Consider the following 23,704-nt stretch of genomic DNA (forward strand, 5'->3'; position numbering starts at 1 on the left):
ACACGGGTTCTTTTACTCTGATTGGTTGAAGTTACTGCACACGACACGAGCCACGGGATTAGAAGTAGCGTCGTTAATAAAAATTATACCACGAACTGGCTTCTGCATAATTCATGGAGGCTAGCAACGCACCGTGAATACGTATCGCTGATTATGCCCTGGGAAATATTTTGATTATAATGCGATTAACGTTGTTTATCGATTGATTCGTCCCTGCAGTCTGCTCGCTGTTATCACCAAGGGAGAAAAAGGATCGTCGAGATGAAACTTAAAAGGCAGGAAGTTTATCTTCCGAGGCAAACCTCGGGTGCCGATCCTTTTAGTTTTCAGGCAACTTTTTTAAAACGTTCCTCAACTTCTCGGCGTATGGCTCAAGGGGGAACAAGGGATCTTCTTCGACGACTTTGCAAGCTAAATTTCTATGGGCCACCAACCATCTATCGTTAAACAATGCTTTTTACGTCAGACCGATCGATCTTCGATCGATGGATCAGGCTAGCTCGTTGGCATACAAGATTTAATTTGCAAAGATTATAATTTTTATAAATTATATCCAGACAATTCTCACTCTTCTGAAATCTTTAGAGTTTCAGGTATTTTTAGGAAAATTGCATTGCAAAAACAGATTTCTCTTTTACATGTAGTATTTTTTTTTTTTCTATTAAAAAACAGTTGCACCGAGAGAGCTTCGAATTTTCATCTATTACAAATCCCTAACAAACAATTTCACAAACATTTCAAGAAAATTAAATCGAAGCAATTTCAAATAGATCAAACAGAGGTCTATTTTTACCAAAAAACAGTTAAAAGAGAGAGAGAGAGAGAGAGATAGAGAGAAAATTTTAACCTTTGCCAATATCGCCAGCAAATAACTTCGTACTCCGCAGAATAAAACATATCCGTAAAAACTGCGTCAAATATTTTTTTCCAAATTCCACTGGGAACGTACCATCTTCTTTTATTTAAAATCAAATTCCCGAATACTGGGGAAAAAACCTTTGCTTCTCCATTTCCACGTTTCGAGCCATAGAATATTCTAAACCTGCAGTGCTCACGTACCCATGGAGAAAAATAGTTTCAGAATTAAAAGAAAAAAGGGACGGAGTGTATGAGAAAGAGAGTGGGCGAGAGAGAGAAAGAGAGGGAGAGGGAGAGGGAGAAGGGAACCAGAAAAAGAATTCCAAGTGCCCTTAAAAGAGGAGCACTCGTGCGTGAAAACGTTTCCCCGCGATCGCATTGATCCTAGCTGGATATCACGCCATCGACTTTAATGAACGAAGAAGGCGTGAAACGGACCATCGTTCCAGTATTTAAAAAATCCGCTACTGCGAGAGGGTGTGCAGCGCGCAGCTATATTAGTAGAGAAGGGAAACGGGAGAAACGTGGAACCGGAAGTAGACGAGAAATTGAAGCCGCGCTCCTCCAGCGTCGACAGATTATCGTTAAGACAATTTCGCCGTAATGAATATCACGGTCGCATTTGTGTCAACGATAAATTGAAACGCGGAACGAGCAGAAATAAAAGCCAGCCAGTCGTCTATGAAAGCAGCGCGGGAACAACGATTAATGGAACCCTTTGATGTCATTAAACGGCTCGAATGATCGCCGAGTGTGGGATTTTTAAACAGCGCAACGCGATGGAGAATAACAAGTTTTATTCCGACGGTGTTCAAACGAAAAGCTAGTCTTTTAATAATCGTGTTTCCTTGTTTTCTGTACCTTGTTCTTAGCGCCGTTTTCCTATATCGTGTTACGTAAGAATCTTTCGTAATATCGACGTAGGTTTATGGAAGAGTATTTCTTGAAACGACTTTTCGATAAAATGGTACAAATTATCGCCGGGGTCTTACGTACGAACGTGTTGCGATTTTCATGATGTTTCAACTCGAGCAACCCTTTCATTTTGTTGCATTCCGATAAATCCCAAAGATGATTTCATTCTGAGAGAAAAAGAATTAAAAGAAATCGAATCATTTTGAAAGTATTATGTGAAAACGATTTTTAAACAATTCTACGCATTGCAATTCCGTAGAGCTCAATCTCGGAACAACCCAAGAAAATTGCATGGGACTAAGAAAAAATTAACAAGTGGTGTCACCTAGTTCTTTTAGTTCTCCCCTGGACACTATTACAAAAAACTTACACTCTGATATAAAAGATCTCTTAATTAATCTTTTCTTTATGAATATGATACCTCTTATTACAACCTTCGTACGAAAAACATTCCTCTTCACATTCGTAATTAAAAGAACGTCAAAACCCTCGCGCAAGAAATCCAATTTAAAACTTCCAGATTACATGTACTAAGTACTATATAGCATCCTGCTCCTCCATAAAGCAACAAACAGACGTCAACAATAATTAAAGGAGCTGAAAAGCCTCGAATAAAAATTCCAATTTTGAATTCTAATATCACGCTAACTATACACTAACTATACAACAGTGCCGTGCAGTAGGTATATGTAGCAGATTCTACTCTTCTATAAAGCGACAAACTGTCAACAGTCGTTCCTTTGCCATCCATTCTCGAATTTATCTAAATTCAATTTCTCCTAAACGCTTGAAGAGACAGACAAAACCTGCCATTAAATTCAACTCCGTTCGCGTCCACTCTAAGGTCTACGGTAACGCTAAATTTCCTTCGAACGTGGCGCCATCTATTCTGGTTGCGCCGTTACCAGCGCAACCGATAGTTAGCACGTGCACGGCGGGAAGAAGACGCCAGGCGCCCGCGAGAACAGATAATCTCTGTTTATCTTGTAATTCCCCGGTAACGCCATTAAACCGTCCGAACGTTGGCCACGTTGCCGGCTTAAATCTTTGTCTTCGCGCTGCAAGACGAAATGCAGGAGCACTGTTCGCAAGCGTAATTGAATCGACCGCCCCTTAAACCTCGATAAATCTAGCCGAGAAAAGAGACACGCGAGTATGTGTGAGTATGTTTGTCGGCGTCTGATCGTGTAGAAGCGAGTGTCACGCGACAGCTGCGATCCCATCAATCGACCTGACGCCACACCAGCGCGAGAAAACATAGACGAGAAACCCGTTTGTCGTTGTTCCATCGAAAAGTAGGGCGATCGATATATTTGCGCGATTTTCGAATTTTATCGCCACGCTTACACGTTACGCGAGAAATACGCGACTGATAGCGGCATGGAGGTTGAAACGTGAGCTGAACGTTACCGCCAAAGTCTTTGGAGACCAGTCATTTTGCTGGGGATTGGATATATGGAATGGCGAGTATAGGCAGCTAGACGATTGCTGGAATTGGATCCTTCGAGTGATGTAGTCTTCATACGTGTTGAGTGTTATTTTTGCTACTTTACAGCTTGGAATCGTTGATTTCTGTTCTCGATATAGCAGAAGCTAGGGTCAGCTAGGTATCTAGAAGGGCTGTAATTATCGATATCTATGTATTAAACTTGAAAAGCTAGGTCTCAAATAATAGACAATCGCACATTTAGCACATTGCGTGGAAAAGCGATTATTCTCGTCTATATCTTCGAGAACTTGACAAATTCGTATTCAACGTTACGATAAAAGAATCTCGTTTCCATCTACATGTAATAACTAAGTCACGAACGTTTGTAATTCGTCGTACGTTCTCGGATTGGTTGCAACTTTTGTCAGCATAATGAAAACAGTCGTGTCTCGTCGCAGTTCTAACGAAATTCCAATGTGTTTCGTAAAATACGCGCGTGGTATTTATAAAAGTTTCACGCGGTAAATGTTCGAGTACTTGCACGAACTGTTGTGCGCAATTTTCTATGACTCTCGCGAACTATACAGTTCGAAACAGGTGCCAATTAGTAGCCACCTGAGAGCAACGTGGATCAGCATACGGCGTACCTGGTGACGGGTTTGATCGCGAATCGCTATCTCAGGCACACGCTACTCACCCCCCGCAGGCTCGCGGCCCGGAAAATTGATCGGAAGCCGCTCTACCATTTAATTGCCGCCGATTATTCGTGCTCCAGTTTGCCACGTCACCGACAGACAGGGACGCGAGCATTATGCGGCTTTCAGGACACCCGACTGACCGGTGGAAAGATATTGCTCCGCTGTTTCATTGGCGTTTAATTAATTCACTAATTAAGCCCTGTCGATCCGCTGCTCGGTTACCTTGTCCTCTGAACACCGTCTATCGGAGGCTACCATTGGAAACGATACTTATTGTGCGTGCTCTCACCGTTTCGATCGACGTCATCCACTTCGCAATTGTTTCATTTGTCAATGATGAATTGCGTGGTTGATAAACGCTGTGTGATTTTCTTGTTAGTAATTCGCGTTTGTTCGAACAATGATGTTGATCGGATTAGGCTCTAATTAGATGCAAGCAGATTCCCTGATCTATTAGGAATTTTTGTAAGTATTCCTAATGGAATAAATATCTATAGAAGAGAATTCTGGTAATTAAAAATGTTTAAGTTTTCGTCAATCAGTCAGGTGGACGATTCATCGTACAGCGAGGTAAATCGTTTGTCAGAGAAAAATTTGCAGAGTCTAAATTCGATCGTAAGGTATACAGATTGTTTATAACCACACGCGTGAATAACAGCGAACGAATTGAATTGCCTGACGAGAACAGATTCGCCATCAACTAAAACATGAAACGATCATCCCAGCGACAAGACTCATAATCTGCTCTCTTATTAAGTTACCATTGAATGAAATCAACGAGGAACACGCAATCTCCCTAGACCACTGGCTGCGAATTAATCGATGAATCTGGCTGGCAGTAGCAGCAGATTAGCCGCCGCGAAATGAAACCGAACCGCCGCATTAGCCGATACCAATAGTGGGATAACTGGAACGAAGGCGGAAGAATAACGCGGTTGAAATCTCGTTGCATCGTTAATAGGCCGCGATTATCTTCCCAGTGGAGATCTCCACGTTTCTCTACGCGGAATATCGCAGCCATATTCGAAGAATATTTTCTACCTCCGTTGAAAACAGAGTCGAACGCTCTTCGTTTCAAATGAAAATAACAAATATCAGACTGTTCGGGGAGCACGTAGCGAAATTTGAGAGAAATTCAGCATCTTGTTAAATTTTGTGAAAAACATAATATTTGGCTTCTTCGAGGGTCAACAATTTTGTGGATTTTCGATTGTTCAAACACTTTTAAATAAATTTACTGACGCCCGAGCCAAATCTACGGAGGCCAAATAGCGAAAATTGGGAAAACTTAGTAAACCGCATAATTGGGAATTTTTATACTTGGATATTGTTTGAATAAATATTTGCTTCGGCAATTTCGTGGAATTCTGATCGAGGAGCCACAGAAGCGATCAAAGCACTAATTTCACAGAATCGCCGTGGATAATTGGCGTTGCAAGAGAGCGGTAAACACTGAAACAAGTATGGACTGGACCAGTGTCTATTCATTCGTCGTAACGTTATTAAAGCAGTTCACGACGTGCTGTTACTTAACAGCGAGTTATAGTCAATAATTCGGAGGAGATCATTAGACGGCAATTATACGGTTCAGCTGATCGAGATAATAGCCGTGGCGGTGTTGAATGGGATCGAACGACGCTGTCGAGTTGTTGTAATGTTAATAATTAGCATGGCGGGGCTCGGGGATGGCGAGGGGAATTTCGACGCTCGATTTTCAACATCGGAGTCTCTACGTTTCTAGCGTGTCAGGGGGCATATCGTTTAATTGGACGATGTTTGCGATATGCTTACGAGTTTCAATGGCATAGTCCTCATTTTGCAGGTTAATTTAGTCGTACTGTAGCCTTGAAGAGGGAATTTTTATTATCCGATCTATCCGAGTGCATATTATTCAAATTCCTAGAAATCTTTGTTATACCGTGGGATTCTTCGTAAAATTTTTGTGTACGCTTTAATGAAACGCACGGATAATAAAAACATTGCTTATTCTTCGAATTCCTCATTCTGGATTTTTCATAATTTAATCATACTATCAAGAGATTTATTGAGTGAATAAATTGTAAGGTAGAAAATATATATTTTAAAACTAAAGTGTAAATACAAATCGAAATATAATCGAGCTGATCCTGATGAAAAAAACTGAAGCCATCGTCGCCTATCTACTGTTTATGTTTTGCCTTCGACGCAGTCTTTTGTCTATGCGCTGTCGATGGGTCCAGTGCTTGAGAAAACTAAAGACCAGATGTAGAGTTTTCTTAGAAGTGATGACCACTTCGACAAGATTGAAAAATGCCACTACTATATGAATACTGTTATGTAAATATTGTTACTACCTTTAGTTATTTTAACCAACGCGAAAGAGATCGATATTCTTATCAAATGACAGTTTGGCCAAAAATTCGAGATCTCGGAACGAAACGAAGGAAAAGATTCTTGAAAAATCGATTACCACTTTGAATTATTAATTCCCTTCGACGAAAGCCGTATCTCTGAGATAATTAGAACTGGCGCGATTACATGACTACGGCGAGGCGACGTTTCCCGGAATAAATCGCGATGGCGAACTGGTTCGTGACGCGACTCAATGAACAGCAATGATACAAAAATTAAAACGGAATTAACGCGATACCGGCGTAATTTAATAGCAGAGAACCGGCACGCTTAATCCGTTATCGGTGTTATTTGGTAGGGAAAGAGGGAATTATACGGAAGAATTCCAGTTGCGAGCGCGTACATCCACTCGCACGCTAATTTACAGGCGACTGGCATTCGCGTGCATGATTACGCTTTATCAGAACTGCCAGTGATGTACAAGTTACTCGTGTTTCTGTCGGTTAAAACATGTTCGACAACGATACCTCTCCAGGGAATAAACATTGTGCTTCGTAGAGTTGTGAAATCTCCGGAACAAGGTTACAAGATACGCGAGAAAATTGGTTGAGATTATACAGCAGCTTTTTAGAGAAATATTTACGATTCACTATGACAAGTGTGAATAGCTATAGATCGGAGGGGAATTTGAAAGAATTTAATCGACAGAATTTTCCTTCGACAGAAAGAATTTTAACGACGTTATAATTTATCGTTGACGACGTTCTATAACTCTCGAGAGATACAAATTGAGAGAAAAATTGGTGAATTCTTATCGTACGAATCGTTTGTCCCTCAACGAACTTAGATAAATGAAGTTCTACCTGATCAATCTCCGATTCATAAAGCTAAGGAATTGCAATGAATTTATTTTTGAAATTTGCTCGAAATAATTATTGCGAAAATTTATTGCACAGCTGAATTCAGTTGGTACGCGAGGCATATCTAATTACGACGTCGACGATCTAATTATGTAACACGATAACTACTCAACGTGTGTTCGAATAATGGAACGTTAATTAAGGAGGTGATCAATGGTGTTGAAAAGCATTAAGTTACCTTACGGGATCGATATTCCTGATACGAATACTTGCAGCAGATTCTATAAACTAATTCGAGTCGATTTTACGACCGATTAAGAATTCCATATTTACATATTAAGAATAGAATACAAGTTTGAAAATGAAAAGCCGAACGCTTCCGCTTCTATAAATATAACTTCGGTAAAAGGACCATAAACCCGATAGGAAAAAAGACTTTCGGTCTTGAAACTTGGGCAGCCATCAAAGTTGGCTCTGACAAATAGATTAATCGAACGCGGTCCAGCAGGCCCGAAAAGAAAGAAAACAATGAACTCGGACATAACCAACCGCGTGCTCGATTTAACGAGCGCCTGTGTTTATCTTGGAAAGACGATTTCTCATCGAACGTTCCAACTTCGCTCCTAAAACTACAATTTTTGTCGGAACTTTAGCTTTCCTCTCGATGAACTCTGGATAGCAACAGAACGTTCCTCCAAGTAACTCGATAGTTGTCCTGACACGAACTCTATGAGAATAACAAATTTTTCATCGACTATTTGACTTCTGCCCAATGGAAAAATGGTACGCGAGTACTATCTTCGAAGAATAAAAATAAAGTAAGCGCAACTTTCTCAAATCAATAGTTTCCGGAACTGCTATATTGTAAACTGCGTTCTAGACTCGTCCATCCAACGCCAAAATTTTGTTGCTCGTAGCACTTTCCTTCCGACCCCATTTTTATCTACATCGCCAGGTATTACCGTCTTCTACAGAGACAACTGCACATAGTCGGATCAACTGGTCAATCATTCCTCAGCCATAACACTTTGTCCTCGTCTCCGACTCTCGCGCTTCCTACGACCCACTCCTACTTCAAAGCGAGGAATCGAAGCAGCTCAAAGAAAATCTCGCTCGGCGTATCCCCGACGGAGAACAAGCCAGCCATAATGGATTCACCCCTCGACAAAGGTGGCAAACACGCGTAGAGTGAAACAAGACACAGAAGAAGGAAAGAGACTGAGGAAAAAAACGTGAGGAGATTCGATTTTGGTGGATTCCTTTATTTGCTCCGCTTAAAAGGCACGTTTTGCCTCCCTAAGTCGTCCAATACCTCGCATTTGTTTGTGCTAACAAGAGGAACAGTCTTATTCAATTTTTAGGTTGCGGACAATAGCCACCAGACAGCGCTGGCATCGGCTATCTCATAGGCCAATACTGATCTAATTAATTGCTATTAATCTGCATAACCTCGAACTTGCATTGCTATTTTTTTATCGTAGTATTCGTTGGTTCTCCGTTTCATCGCAGAAGCCAAAGATTAACATTCCCCTCGAAAGACAATAGTATCCTCCAACCTCTCTCTCCGGAACTCGTCTCTAGCCGAATCAATCAGGCTGAATACTGACCTAACCTCGGTTCATCAAAAACCAGGAAGAACCCCGTATCTCGCTCTGAGTGCAGCGACTGGAAAACGAGTCGTCCGGCTCGTTCCAGAGTCAGGTCTCCGAAATTAGCCTGACAGAAGCTCGAGGAAGGGTGAAATTCAAAAAGCAGCCGGCAATTCCAGCTGCTGCTGCTGCTGCACGTACACGACGAGGACGACGCTGAGACGACTGCAGCTCGCATTACCTAGCCCCTTTCTCCGACCATTACCGGGGACATTAACGCTGCCGGCGGTTGTAGCAGCCTGGAAAAAACAATAGGTATTCCCAGGACACTTGTCCGCCGCTGTCATACCTGTCCATTGTTCGCCAACGCCGTCTCGCGACGCTACTACCGCGCACGGCCTAAGAATTCGACTAGGAGGCTCTTCCTCTTATTAGTTGGAACAATGGGGTATTCGACGACCCACGTGTCACTTCCAGTTATTTCAGAGATACTTCGAAACGAATATAGTAATTGAAAACCACGGATAAAGAATTCGATAAGTTACATCTCCTGTCTTTTGTGGAAATGCACTTTTAAAATTGAATATGTTGCGAATCGATTCTACTAATTTCGTTCGTCTTCCGATTTGTGATTTTCAGGTTAAATATGACTTTTGTCGTTCTCTCGAACCCTTAAAGATATCAAGAACGTCAGTTACGTAGTAGCATAATATTTCATTCGTTAAAGAACAACTTTCGAATTATTTCACCAATTGGTTGCGATCAGTTTTCGTCGTTTTCATCGTTTCTCAAACGTTTCCCTCTGAGAGTAATATTTAAGACATCTTTAGAGATTTTCTAAAGATGGTGAAATAATTGCACGATAGAATTAAGCCGCTGATAAGGTGTACAGGAAGTTGAGCGAAACTGCAAGGGAAAAGAATTCCGTACGGAAGTATCGGGCTTTTGAAATTCGTCAGGATATTGAATAAGTGGAATCTGTTTGGGGAGGTTAATTTTGATGATGTCCGAAGTTTTTATTGGAAAAGTTGGCAGCACGGGAATTTTGTTACGAACTAATATCTGAGGTATTCGTGTAAGCCCCCGTCGGAATGAACCGCGGGATAACTTTGTTTCTGAAATGATTTAGCCTTCGGTTGCCTTTCGCCGCTCTACATTCGCTGTAATTTTACGAAAATGCATCGGCACGATCATTTTTCTTTCCTTTCGGTTATCCGTCCGCACAATCCTTCGAATTGTTCCTTTATAAACGTTATGTTAATACGTTTTATTTTTATTCTATTCTACGTCTGTACGTTGGTATTCTATATTTTGTTTTTTAAACAAAAAGAAATTGGCTTCCGGGCACTAAAAATAATTCTATCGACAGATCCTTAACAATTCCTTTCAATTTTGCACTCGAACAGGACAGCTAAAACAATTAAAAATTCCATCTACTTTCTACTTTTTTTTACAGCCTCAAAACTTTGAACCAAATATCAGATTTCCAACCTGAAAGACACGAAGATGCCAAACTAGCTTCTCAGAAACCTGTTGCAGACATCACGGCAGAATATCAGACTCTAAATAACGGCCTCCCCGAAAGAATTTACCAAAGGAACGTGTTAATTACTGTTGAAGACGTCTCGAAACCATCAAGTAGAGGATGCTCGAGAGTTTAAAAAAAGATAGAGGGGAAAGCCGTCTTAACTACTGGCGATGACAGTCTGAAGATTGGTCGGTGTGCAGGAGAAAAAATTCAGACAGCCTGGAGGAATCCTCGTCAGGAACCCGATTCTATTTGAGGATGTACGCGTCGTTAGCCTACGGTTCTTTAAAATGTGACGACAATCTGCTCGGCTCTTTAAAATGCAAACCGTGCGACATAACTATCTACTTGTGGGAGTCAGACACGGAGAAAAACGGGCAGTCACAGAGAAGAAAAAATAAAAGGCGCGACTGCGTTTCAGCGGATCGCCGTTGGATACTCGCGCGTGTATTTTTATTCCAACTGGGTCAACGCACTTTCTGGCAGCTTGTCACAGTCTTGGCTTTTTTATTATTCCTTTGACACCAGGATGATCGAAATTGGTTGAAATTCAATTATCACCTGAGTCGATCCTTTCGGTTTGAATATCTTTAGAATAGTTCATCTAGATTATACATATCTTTAATTATCTTATTTCTTTTTCTAGATTCGTAATAGGTCGGGGTATATTTTTAAAATATATTCGTATTAATAATTTTATCTAGATATTTTTTTATTAGATTTACGTATATCCTAGAATACTTGACTAAATTTGTCGCTGTATTTATCAGTGTAACAATAACGCTACTCGAACCTCGATAACAATGGGGTAAAATCTATGGAATTGGATAATCTGCACGATTACTCCTGGAATCCCTAACTCAATATCCGCCATTTAATCCAGCTAAATTGAACTTTAAACTGGAAAAATCAACCTTCACAATTTAAAAACAAATTGACGCTATTAACGATGAAAATTTACTCGGTGTTTTCCAATTTCCACGGCAATTTCTAAAAATAAAAACCCTACCATCGATTCACAATTCCAATTAAACGAATCCTGCGCGCCGACCAACTGAAAATATCCCGGTTTAACGTCTCTTTAGCCGCTATTTCTCCGGAAACGTTAAGCAGAAACCGTAAAAAACTTGACTCAATTTATTTTGCACGGACATTGTTCGAAACCGCTAACTCGCCACGCCTTTGAACCGCGTCGTGTTGCTACGATTTTTCATCTAGAGACCTCGCACCGTTTTATTGAGTATAAATTAAGTACTCATAACGGCGGCACACTATACAATTCGGCCGATAAAACGTTTCGAAACTTCAAGCGAAACCAACTTCGCTCTGTTTTACGGTTACTCCAAAGCCTTCGGATATGTCGACAACAGGTGACGATGGTCAGCCTGGTCTTGTTGTTGAATTTAATTGCGTTACGCTGAGACGACCATTTTAATTGTTTTCTCATTTTTCTCTAAAATTAGTTTGGTAATGAAACTTCAACGCTCGATGAATTTTCATATTTCTATGGAAATATCTGTATCCTGGATGTTACGACCGTTCGCGGAGAGACGCGGTCGCGAGGAAAACGCGTCAGCGAGAGGCGTAAATTCTCGCTACGATTCGGCTAATCGACGCCGCGAAGTAGTCGTTCCCCGTGTTTCGGTTAGGATAACAGGGGTGGTTAATTGAAATTAACACTGTGTTAACAGGTTAATATGATAGATATATTCAACAATGGATTATACAATCTTATGAGCGTCACAAGTATTTGACGATGAGTACAGCTTATGCGTTACAGTAAATGTGACCCGATTTGACGATATCTCTCGATGAGATAGTTGGACTTTGCAAACGAATTGATTTGAAGGTAGAACCGTGGTAGACTTACTGACTGTTCGGACGATGAAAATAGACTACCCTGAGAGTGACGATGCTGTGTCAAAGGAGAGCTAGGAAAGGGTGTGTCTAACGCACGGGATCATCGGATTCGTAGATGACAGTTTTTTGGCCAGGAAAGTGAGGGTACTAGACATTGTTTCTATTGGCCATTACGATTGTTGGTGAACTAGGAGGGGTCTTAGCCGCCCTCGATAGAAGGTTTGTGGTGGGAAGCATCGCACGTGTGAAAATAACTAATTTTAAGTGTTTTCCGGACACAAACCAGAGATCTTAGAAAATACTTTCATAGAAAAGATCCTTGTTCGACCTGAGAGTCTTTAGTTCAAATTTTCTACGATTTATGGTCGGTCCTTGAGGTTCTTTAGAGTACGCAATAAGGATGTGCAGACATATGGTTGCCATCCCGCTCGCGATGCGACGCCTGGTCCAGGTAGAGAGTCGGCCGACGTAACATCCTCCCCCCGTTGAGAGGATCCCGATCAAATGTTACTGTTGATTGTGTCGGAGGCATCTGGGGTCGATCTGATCGGTAGTGGTACCATCCGTTTGATGCTCCGATCCAGAGTGCTCGTTGCCGTTCGAACTGTGGCCGGCCGAATGATGCCGTTTGCGCCGGGCTGGACCTTGATGAATATGCCCATTGCGTTGCCATTGCACTGGGGAAAATTGTCTCCTCTGTGGAGGATGATGATGCCTTTTCGTATGCCGTGACTGCCTTACTCCATCTATTTTGGATATTCAACTCGTGTTGATACTCTTGATGTTCGCTGGAGACGGCTGGATGGAGTGTCCCTGAAAGCTCGATCTCGCAATCTTGTTAGTCTCCGATGAGGAAGTGACTGGGAGTAAGGATAAAGAGATCGTTTCGATCTGGAGATATCGAAGTTGGCGGTCTGGAGTTGAGGATTGGTTTTGATTTTGATAGGGAGTGTGTTTCGCGTTTTAATTGTATGAAGCTTGTTTATGACGACACGTCTGAGATGTCGTTTGAAGAATTGCTGCTAGCTTCCACAATCCGTTGAAATGAGGCGAGTTGAGAGTTGTGAAGTGCCATTCGATCCATCGGTCGGCTAGAAAGACTGACCCTTCGATGAGCGATGAATCTTCCCAGAGACGCGACGAAGGCCTTGCTTATGAGATCGTTGACCAGCTCGATGTGGACTGCCTGAACTGCAAGACGTATAAGTTGGATACGAATACCTGGATTCTGCGGTGGTTGCGATCCTTTCGCTCTTTGACGTAAACGATTTGCAATAGATGATTCCGAGGTTGATGAATGGGCGAGATTCCCTTCGTAGAGTACGGATTACATCTGAAAATTACTGAATTATAGTGATTTGACAAGTTTGTTGTTTCTGTCCTGTTCGGAAACTCCTTGTAGTTTCGATCGCTGTGGTTCTCGTCGTTTTAGGAATTTGCGGTTGTGTTTTTGGGCCCAGGAAGTGTCGTTTTGTGCCTTGATCCTGGAGGTATCGTGAAGCACCTCTGCCCAGGAAGTGTCATGGAACACCTCTGCCCATGAAGTATCGTAGAATGTCTCGATCATGGAGGTGTCGTGTAGTACCTCGACCCAGGAAGTGTCATGGAACACCTCTGCCCAGGACGTGTCTTGGAACACCTCTGCCCATGAGGTGTCGTTGAACGGAATTCCTGTGTTGCCTGATGCTGAGTCGTCCAACACGATGCGGAGTTTTGTAGTTGATTGGGAGGTTGGGCTCCCCCCGATGATCCGCCCGAATCGCGCTCTCTTAGTGATGATCCTTGGCGGAGAATGAGCGTTGGGCGTCGTGACGCTGGACGTCGTAACTGTGACTTGCCTTGGCCTTGGAGAATATGTTGGCGTTATTGGAGCCAGGGGTGACTCCAGTGAGATCCTCGTGGTTTTTTCCCGAGACTTGTCCGATGCAGCAATGGTGGTGACAACGTGATGATCATTCCGCTTCGGATAATTCGCAGATGTGGCCCCTTTCGGAAATGGCGAGAGTGGCATCTTCTTGTTATGTTCAGGAAGATGACTCTCCGATACGATACTCCTGCTCTCAGATGATACAGGTAACGTGCTGTAAGACAGACTGAACATTGAGATGCTGATTGAGGAGGAAATGTTCCTGGAGAATCTTATCGTGGATTTCGAAACCCCTGCTGTAGGTTTTGATTCGAAATTGCCTCTGTTGTCCTGAACGGGATTCAGTTTTTTCCGGTCCAGAGGATCGTGAGAGGTTGTCTTCAAGTCGCGTGTTGGCGAAGAGTTGCGAGTGTCAGAGGTTGTCTGATTCAAGGCGCTTGCTGGCGTTGAATCGGATTGTTCAGATAATGATAATGCGAAATTGTTTGTCGTCGAGTCGCGTTTTGGCTCTGAGTTGCGAACGTTAGAGATTGTCTGATTCAAGCCGATTGGTAGCGTTGAATCGGATTGTTCCGATAATGATGACACGAAATTGTTTGTCGTCAAGTCGTATGTAAGCGATAAGCGGTGAACGTTCGAAGTTGTCTGATTCACGGCGTCCGGTAGCGTTGAATCAGAATTTTCGGATAATGAGGACGCGAACTTGGTCGTCGTTGAGTTGCGTGTAGGCGATGAGTAGCGAACGTTAGAGGTTGTCTGATTCACGGCGTTTGGTAGCGTTGAATCAGATTTTTCAGATAATGAGGACGCGAACTTGGTCGTCGTCGAGTCGCATGCAGGCGATGAGCTGCGGACGTGAGAAGTTGTCTGATTCAAGACGATCGGCATTGTTGAATCAGATTGTTCAGACGATGACGCGAGCCTGGCCGTCGCCAAGTCGCGTGCTGGCGATGAGCAGCGAATGTTCGAGGTTGTCTGATTCGAGGCGATTGGTAGCGTTGAATCAGATCGTTCAGATAATGATGACGCGAGCTTGTTTGTCGTTAAGTCGCGTATTGGCGATGTGTTGCGAACGTGAGCGATTGTCTGATTCACGGCGATCGGTGACGTTGAATCAGATTGTTCAGGTAATGAGGACGCGAACTTGGTCGTCGTCGAGTCGCATGCAGGCGATGAGCTGCGGGTGTCAGAGGTTGTCTGATTCACGGCGATCGGTATCGCTGAATCAGATTTTTCAGATAATGAGGACGCGAACTTGGTCGTCGTCGAGTCGCATGCAGGCGATGAGCTGCGGATGTGAGAAGTTGTCTGATTCAAGACGATCGGCATTGTTGAATCAGATTGTTCAGACGATGGCGCGAGCCTGGCCGTCGCCAAGTCGCGTGCTGGCGATGAGCAGCGAATGTTCGAGGTTGTCTGACTCAAGGCGATTGGTAGCGTTGAATCAGATCGTTCAGATAATGACGACGCGAGCTTGTTTGTCGTTAAGTCGCGTATTGGCGATGAGTTGCGAACGTGAGCGATTGTCTGATTCATGGCGATCGGTGACGTTGAATCAGATTGTTCGGGCAATGAGGACGCGAACTTGGTCGTCGTCGAATCGCATGCCAGCGATGAGCAGCGGACGTTAGAAGTAGTTTGATTCACGGCGATCGGTATCGTCGAATCAAATTGTTTGGGTAATGATGATGCTACCGTGATTGTCGTCCGGTCGCGTATTGGCGATGAGCAGCGGACGTTGGAAGTTGTCTGATTCACGGCGATTGGTATCGTTGAATCAGATTTTTCGGGTGATGAGGACACGAACTTGATCGTCGTCGAGTCGCGTGTTGGCGCGCTACGAGTATTATGCAATGAACTTCGCGTGTCATGCGACGGAATCGGCGCTAGACTCGATACGAGATTCTCCATCGGCGGAGTATGATCATTGTTACTGTTATTATTTAGATTATTCTTACGTCTCTGGTAACTGCTGGAAGTATTGCTGTTGCATTCCGATAGTTTTGGATTCGCCGCTGCGTTGGAGGCATCCGTTGAGGAAGAATCAATGTTGTTGAGTCTAACCAATCGTATCTTCAGGTCTGTATAGACATCCAATAAGTCCTCAGGTTCGTTGTCGTCGATGTCGAGCAATTCGTTAACGACAATGTTGAATTGTTTCCAATTGTCGTCGACCAGTGTTTGATAAAATTTTAAGCTGCCCTTGTTGCGCTGCCCGGACTGTTCGTATTGGTCGAGTAGTCTCCATATGGTCTTGAATTCTTCGCTTATATCGTCGTACTCTTGTTTCAAGGCGATGAGTCTTGCTTCATTTGCCATGTTTTGTGCCGAAGATGCTTCGTTAACGAAGGTGGTACTTGTGATGTGCGATCGGTGTTTCCCGATGCAGAATTGTTCCGGCTGCAGTGCTCGCTGGTCACTGTGCAGCGGGATATCGTGATGTTCGCGAGGAAGGCGTTCTTCCCGAAGATCACTCGTGTTGTAGTGACTGAAGTTGTTCCGACTGCAGGTTGTCGCTTGTCCCTGTGCAGTGGAATGTCGTTGACGTACGTTTCGTGAGGAAGGCGATTCTTCCCGAGAGTGACGTGTTTTGTCGTGCGATCGAAGTTGTTGAATATCGTTATGTTTACGATTGTCCAGTTGCGGCGGGAGGCTGCCTGGTTGCGTCTTCAACCATTAAATTATGCCTCTTCCAAGGTGACGGTCCCTTGACGTTACTGACTTCGCTGGAGTGGTAACGCTTCCGCTGCTGGTTATATTGGATTCCTGTGGCACTGTATGGTAGTGGGTGTCACTGGTGTGCACTTTTCACTTACCACTGAATCCGGCTCGAAGGACCAAATGTTACGACCGTTCGCGGAGAGACGCGGTCGCGAGGAAAACGCGTCAGCGAGAGGCGTAAATTCTCGCTACGATTCGGCTAATCGACGCCGCGAAGTAGTCGTTCCCCGTGTTTCGGTTAGGATAACAGGGGTGGTTAATTGAAATTAACACTGTGTTAACAGGTTAATATGATAGATATATTCAACAATGGATTATACAATCTTATGAGCGTCACAAGTATTTGACGATGAGTACAGCTTATGCGTTACAGTAAATGTGACCCGATTTGACGATATCTCTCGATGAGATAGTTGGACTTTGCAAACGAATTGATTTGAAGGTAGAACCGTGGTAGACTTACTGACTGTTCGGACGATGAAAATAGACTACCCTGAGAGTGACGATGCTGTGTCAAAGGAGAGCTAGGAAAGGGTGTGTCTAACGCACGGGATCATCGGATTCGTAGATGACAGTTTTTTGGCCAGGAAAGTGAGGGTACTAGACATTGTTTCTATTGGCCATTACGATTGTTGGTGAACTAGGAGGGGTCTTAGCCGCCCTCGATAGAAGGTTTGTGGTGGGAAGCATCGCACGTGTGAAAATAACTAATTTTAAGTGTTTTCCGGACACAAACCAGAGATCTTAGAAAATACTTTCATAGAAAAGATCCTTGTTCGACCTGAGAGTCTTTAGTTCAAATTTTCTACGATTTATGGTCGGTCCTTGAGGTTCTTTAGAGTACGCAATAAGGATGTGCAGACATATGGTTGCCATCCCGCTCGCGATGCGACGCCTGGTCCAGGTAGAGAGTCGGCCGACGTAACACTGGATTCAATAAATCGTAATATCGAATTTTCAAATATCGCATAGATATACAACCTTGCACGAACGTAAGATTCTGACAGAGATTAATCGTTTTCTTGATACTTTAAATTAATTATCACGTTCCATACGAAACTAGCAGCTGTTCTAATATTTATGACTCGGGTTGTGCATACTACAATACAGTTTCAGCTCCCTTTTCCCGGATCCTTGCCAACGGCGGAAACGCTCTTCCATTAGAAATTCGAGTGAATCGAAACTCTTCCATACGATTTCGATTACCCTCCATTCAGGAACTAGGATCGTCAGTGGAAGATCAACGACTAGAACACACGGTGAATCATGTTCCATTCGCGAACTGGGTCGACGATTATCCTGTTACACGTAACCGGTGGTAAAGCAGGTGGCTGCATTACCACGCTCAGGAGATTCCATGGAATCGCGGCCAAATCGAGTAGAATACTTTCAATCGGTTACCCTAGTCTATTCCCCGGAGCAATTTCTACGAGGCTTCCGCATTGTTGACCTAAATCCTGGTGTATATGTGCAACGAGAACCAGCCAGTAGTTTCCCTTCTACCCAATTTCTTCGTTTCCGGTTAGACTGCACCAGCCACCGGATGGAAACGCGACTGTTATCAGGAATTTACAAGGATTACCTTCTGTGTACGCAGGTTCTCCTCTATTGACGTTCTCTTTGTTCCGATCGACGAAAATAAAATGTTACGGAAAATTTTGCTGCGTGTTGAACTCACGTTGGTCCAGTTAGTTCTGACTACTGTGTAACGCTCCCGTTGTTAATGGAGTTGAAAGCGATTCGACCAGCGAGTACTTTAGTATTCAGGATTAAAAGTGTTTTCGAGTCGGGCAACTTGAAAAACAACTTTGGTACACTCTTTTGTCCGAGCTTTGGATTTTTCAGTTTCCTAACTTTTGCATCGAAGCTTGAATTAATTGTGTTTTCAATCATTGAAAGAAGAACGAAGTTTTAGTAATTTAAGGAACGAGCGGGAGACTTGTGCGTTATGCTAAATGTTTTGCGATTCGACGACGAAGAAAATTAATCTTCGCGAACGTTTGAAGCGCTCGGAAATTAATGAGAATCGGAAAATTGAATTTGAAATACAACGCCAGCGAGGGTAAGGTTTCGTCGGGTACTTGAATTGTCCGTTAATAAGGGTACACCGTAATTTTCCTTCTGATTAAAATGTCCTTTTTCACCAAGATTTTTAAAAGTATCTATTATCCTTGAAAATAACAACAAATGATCACCGTACATTTATATATAAAACCAATAGAGAACAATTATTTCAAAATGGACTCGGAAGAAATTTTAATAAAATTAAGATAAGGATGAAAATTAGTAGATAAATAAGGAGAAACGAATCTGTAACGTTATCTATTAAATTCTACATTGATCACCACTATTCTCTTTACCAATATCTTACCACTGCGATGATTCGGTTCAGCTTGCCCAATAACGCGATACTAGCGCCATGTGGGCGTTAACTTGTGTCGTATAGTTACCATTGCTAAATTTACATTCAGCAGAATATTTGCGACTCGCTATATTTCGAAAATTAATTATATTTTTCTATAAGCATAAGCTAAACAGAACTCTGAGTAGTCACAATCTGGACAAAAATCAATAACAATCTTCATTTAACTCCTTAATCCCTACTCTCACATGAGACCTCTAACTCCTCTCGACAGAAACCCAATTCCCCCTCGATAAATCCTAAGACTCTTTATTCCCATCCATTCCAGGCTGAAAATCCGGCGTGAGTAAATGATAAAACGATAGCTGCTGGTAAAAAGAAATACGATGCTCCAGGCAACATCCAAAATTCAGCTCCTGACCGTCAGCCAGGAAACGCGGAGACGAACAATGGGTTAGGATGAGACGTTGGATAGGATAGAAAAACATCACGCGGCTCATTGCCGGGAGATTTGGCGGAAAGCGGGCTGAGATTGCCGGGAAATCCTCGGGAACATTACCGAATCGGTACGCGTGGTCGCGTGCGAGTTACACGGCCGCACGGAGGAAAACAAAGAAGAAAGGGATCCTATGAATTCGTGAGTGACTTCGGATATCACGTTCCCCGGCGTCTGCCAGACATTTCCTTCGGGCTTCCTGTGTGCATACGCGCGCGGGCGCACCTACATCCCTTATGCGTTATACAGGGTGTCTATCTACGAAGCACGTTTTCTTCGTCTTCAATGCTGGATAAAGTTTTTCGAAAAATTCTTAGCGCCAGATTTCGAAACTGTTTAAATACCCCATAATTGTTATCGAACCGAATAGAATACGTTACTGACGTTGCTGAATATTTATAAGAACGAAGAAGAAGAATAATTACACGATAAAATGACCCAAAGTAGGAAGCTGGGGTAAATGTTTAACTATTCTTTAGTAAAACATTGAAATGTTTGTTGCAAAAAGAACGAGAGATGGGAATATAAAAATTGGAGTAATGTTAATATTTCCTGATCATTTTGAACGTTTGATTCAAAATTTGATCGTAGATAATAATTAATTAGATTGCTTCACGTGTATTCGATACGAATGACCCATCTAGAATGTCATTGCAGAATTACATATAGAAAGTATGCGCTGTGTTGGTTCAGATTATGGATTACCCGTGGTAATCAATGGTACTGTAATTAGTAAATAATTAACTTAATAGGAAACCTAATCTGGTCTACAATTTAGCACCAACTGGTTCGTTTAATAATTAGTTAACCTAATTTTATTCTTATTTATCCCCTCCGATGCACAATAACAAAATCTATTAAATAATGACAGACAAAGTGTATTCACAAAGAACTATCCATATAATAAGCACGATATAAAATATTTAGATGAAGTTCTCGTTCCAAAATGCTCACCTCTTTCACGATAATTTATCAATTAGTGAATTTAAAAGGTACCGATCCTGCTTTGGAGATTTCACACAAAAGTATTTTCATTTGTCGAAACGAAAGCAAAGTTGAAATATAAAAATTCGGTAGAAGATTTTTTAAACCTTCTCGATATAGCGATATCAGGTTAGAATGATAAGTATAAGACAGTTTTTAACGATAGAAAAGAATTGGACACAATTGGATGAAAAGTGAACTGAATAACAGCAATGGAATTGAAACGCAAGATGAGAACAAAGAATCATAGGGCAATAAGGTTTAAAGGCAGCAACCAGGATGCAGAATTTACCAAGGACGGGAAGAAGAAGGCCTGGTTCCTTGGTTGAAAGGGCCAGGAAAATTTCAACGGTGGGAAAGATATGAATTTTCATTGGGAAGTCGGACGATAAATTTCCCGTACTCTCGCGACGCTTGCCCATTATGTAGATAATCGCGCGACAGAATTTACGTTCCGTGATGCCGCGACTTTGTAGACACGGCCAACGAAAACGAAATCGCGGCGTGGAATACATTTGCGGCGACCTCGCGTTTCTAAAACACGCCTTATCCATGCATACAGGGTAGCCTAAAAATACCCAACGTTTCGTTCAATTTAAAAATAGAAAAAAAAAAAAAAAGAAACAGGGACTAAAATAAGAAAAAATGTATAAACTGAGTAAAGTATACATATATCACCGTTTAATTTCGTCCTCCCAAAATTTCTCCTACCCTAACTATTTTCAAAGAAATTGCAGCCACCCATTTCCATGTACACCCTGTAGTCATCCTTAATATAAAACGCATTCCTAATTTTTCTGACTCTAGTCGCCTTTAATAATGAAAGAGTTAATGACATCTAAACAGACGGACACCTAGAAACTTGTTTAAATATAATACAAACAAGTGCCAGGAAAATTTATTTGCGAAACAGGTACGCCCTTTTGCCTGGTCTAACCTAGTTTCATATCGTTCAAGAAGTCGCACCGCCCCATTGTGCCACTGAAAACGCCCATGAACATTTTCTTTCTCCTCGGTTCTTTGTTTGTCGTAATACCTGATTCGTGAGCAGCACAAAAAAAAAAAAAAAAACAAAAAAGGAAAAAGAACAAGACTGAACAATTACAGCTTCGGCATCTCGTGGCTGGCGAACGATAGAGTAAGCAATTACACGACGCATTTTTTACTATTTTTCTCCTCTGCTTTTTCAAATTTCGCGGCACGCTGAAAATAGGATGATCCACGTGACACGGTAAAAAGGAGCGTTCGTTTCGCAACGTTTCAAAAACTTTAGCTGTGTTTTCGAAACAATGGGCGATGTTTCATGAGAAATTAAACTGTATGATTCGTCGAATTTCAAAGAAATTCCAAGAGTACCTTTAGGTTTGAATTACTATTGGAAAATATTCTCTGGTACTTACGTTCCACAGGATGATTAGTCGCTCGTCCAGGCGAACATGTTTGAGGTTAGGATCGTGTTACGAAGAGATCAACGTTCATTGGTTTCTTCTGAAATTGGAAGAAAGGGGCTGGATTAATTAAATACGTTTTATACTTTAGAAATCATTGAATACGTTGTTGTAAATTAGGTGCTCGAAAAGGAAAATGAACCTTTTAAGATTAAGTTTAGCGATAAATTAAACTCAAATGCATCTTCCCGCAATGTATTTACCAAAGTAATTCTCATTTGGAATACATTTAAAGGTGAGGCGCACTATAGACGAGAATAAGGCTAAGGAACTGGTAGAAACGACAATTGGTAATTTAATTATATAGATGGCCGGGAAATAAAAATTCTCACCAGAGAAGCAAAACGTCTCCGGCGTTTCTAATTCAGGGAATACTCTGTGGTGGAGTCAGTGTTTCAGTTTCTTACGCGAGTAATTTTCATAAAAACACTAATTCCGATGGAAACCTTGAGATTTTATGAAAGTCCAACTTTGGCCAATTCCGGGCCATAGTTGATTTTATTCTTTTCTCTTAGCGGCAGCCCAATATCCGTCGGAAGTTTCTCAAAGAGCAATCCACCCGAGCAAGGCGGTGCTTAAGTGAAAAAAATTCCTTTTTTGCATTGATAAAAAGAAAACTCGTTGATAAGCAGCGACTCGTCTAGTTTCACGTATACACAAACCTTCTACTTCATATTTATTCTAGTTTACCATCTTTATAGGGCAACAAAAAATTAATTCCCTACAGTGGTTTATTTATAATTTGAGATGAATAAGATCTTAAACTAAATGCACAATTTTCCTATTTAAAATTATTGATTTTTTTCTAATTAATTTCGAGTAATTAATCCGGATATGTCTATCACACGTTCACAAGAATGATACAAAATTAATAATGACTTTATTTCGTTACGGCAAAAGTTTTTTATAAAATTTATATAGTTTCTCTAAAATTGTAATAAATTTCGTATGAATTACACACACACACACACAAAATGTTTTTGTCTCTGTATATATTCACCAATGCTTTTGCTTGCTTGTTTTATATAAATAAAAGCGACCCTTTTAAAAGTCGCACGAAAAGTTTTGTGGCTGACTGTATACGTACTACAACTACTATTTATATACATCTTTCATTCTCGTTGTTTCAGCCAGCACGCGTTATTTTAAGGAGGCTACGTACACGTACACACACACTAGAGAACGCGAAACAAAAATCACTAGACGTTGCAGATGCATAGAGGCAGGCGCGAGACATACGACGCCCATGAAACTTCGATGACGACTGAGTTCGCTCACGATTTCAAGGGTGTGTAGACTCATAATTTATAGCTCTGTAGTGGGAATACCGCGAAATCATTCAACGAACAAATGTGTCTTTGTCGAGTAGGCTGGAATGCAGAACGTTTAGATAAAAATAATTAAAACGCAAGGCTGATAAAAGATAACGAATGATATTGTTTCTGCCTATTAGTGATTTTAAAAATCGCTCCATCATTGTTTAGTAACCTTAATTCGTGTCTGGCCTAGCGTTACCGTAACGAGACTATTTATTGGATTTATCATGTTGGATGATGAATTCAATTTCTGTCTAATTATTTATTAATACATTAATATTGTGTACTTATTATTACATGAAATATATTAGCGTACCTCATTAGCACTTTTAATCTTTATTTAATAATAAATATATTAATATGATAATATACGTAAAAGAAAAATTGATGTTTCAAAAATCTGTCAGCTTCGATCAATTTGTCAATACAGATATTTGACTAA

The 23,704-nt window shown here is 41.7% G+C and overlaps 1 protein-coding gene across 4 annotated transcripts in view; it reads right to left on the reverse strand.

Annotated features, from left to right (window-relative positions):
- Positions 1–23,704, reverse strand: part of LOC139995122 (uncharacterized) — a 325,767-nt gene that overhangs the window by 208,934 nt on the left and 93,129 nt on the right. For 2 of the 4 annotated variants that reach the window (XM_072018308.1, XM_072018309.1), the window contains one exon: positions 21,899–21,986. The gene's annotated coding sequence lies outside the window, so the exon portion shown is untranslated. Of the gene's footprint in view, positions 1–21,898; positions 21,987–22,278; positions 22,706–23,033; positions 23,212–23,704 lie in introns of those variants that run through there. The other 2 variants (XM_072018311.1, XM_072018310.1) reach the window with 2 other exon arrangements.

The sequence above is a fragment of the Bombus fervidus genome, chromosome 15 (genome assembly GCF_041682495.2).
Source record: "Bombus fervidus isolate BK054 chromosome 15, iyBomFerv1, whole genome shotgun sequence".
In the NCBI taxonomy this organism is placed as follows: domain Eukaryota; kingdom Metazoa; phylum Arthropoda; class Insecta; order Hymenoptera; family Apidae; genus Bombus; species Bombus fervidus.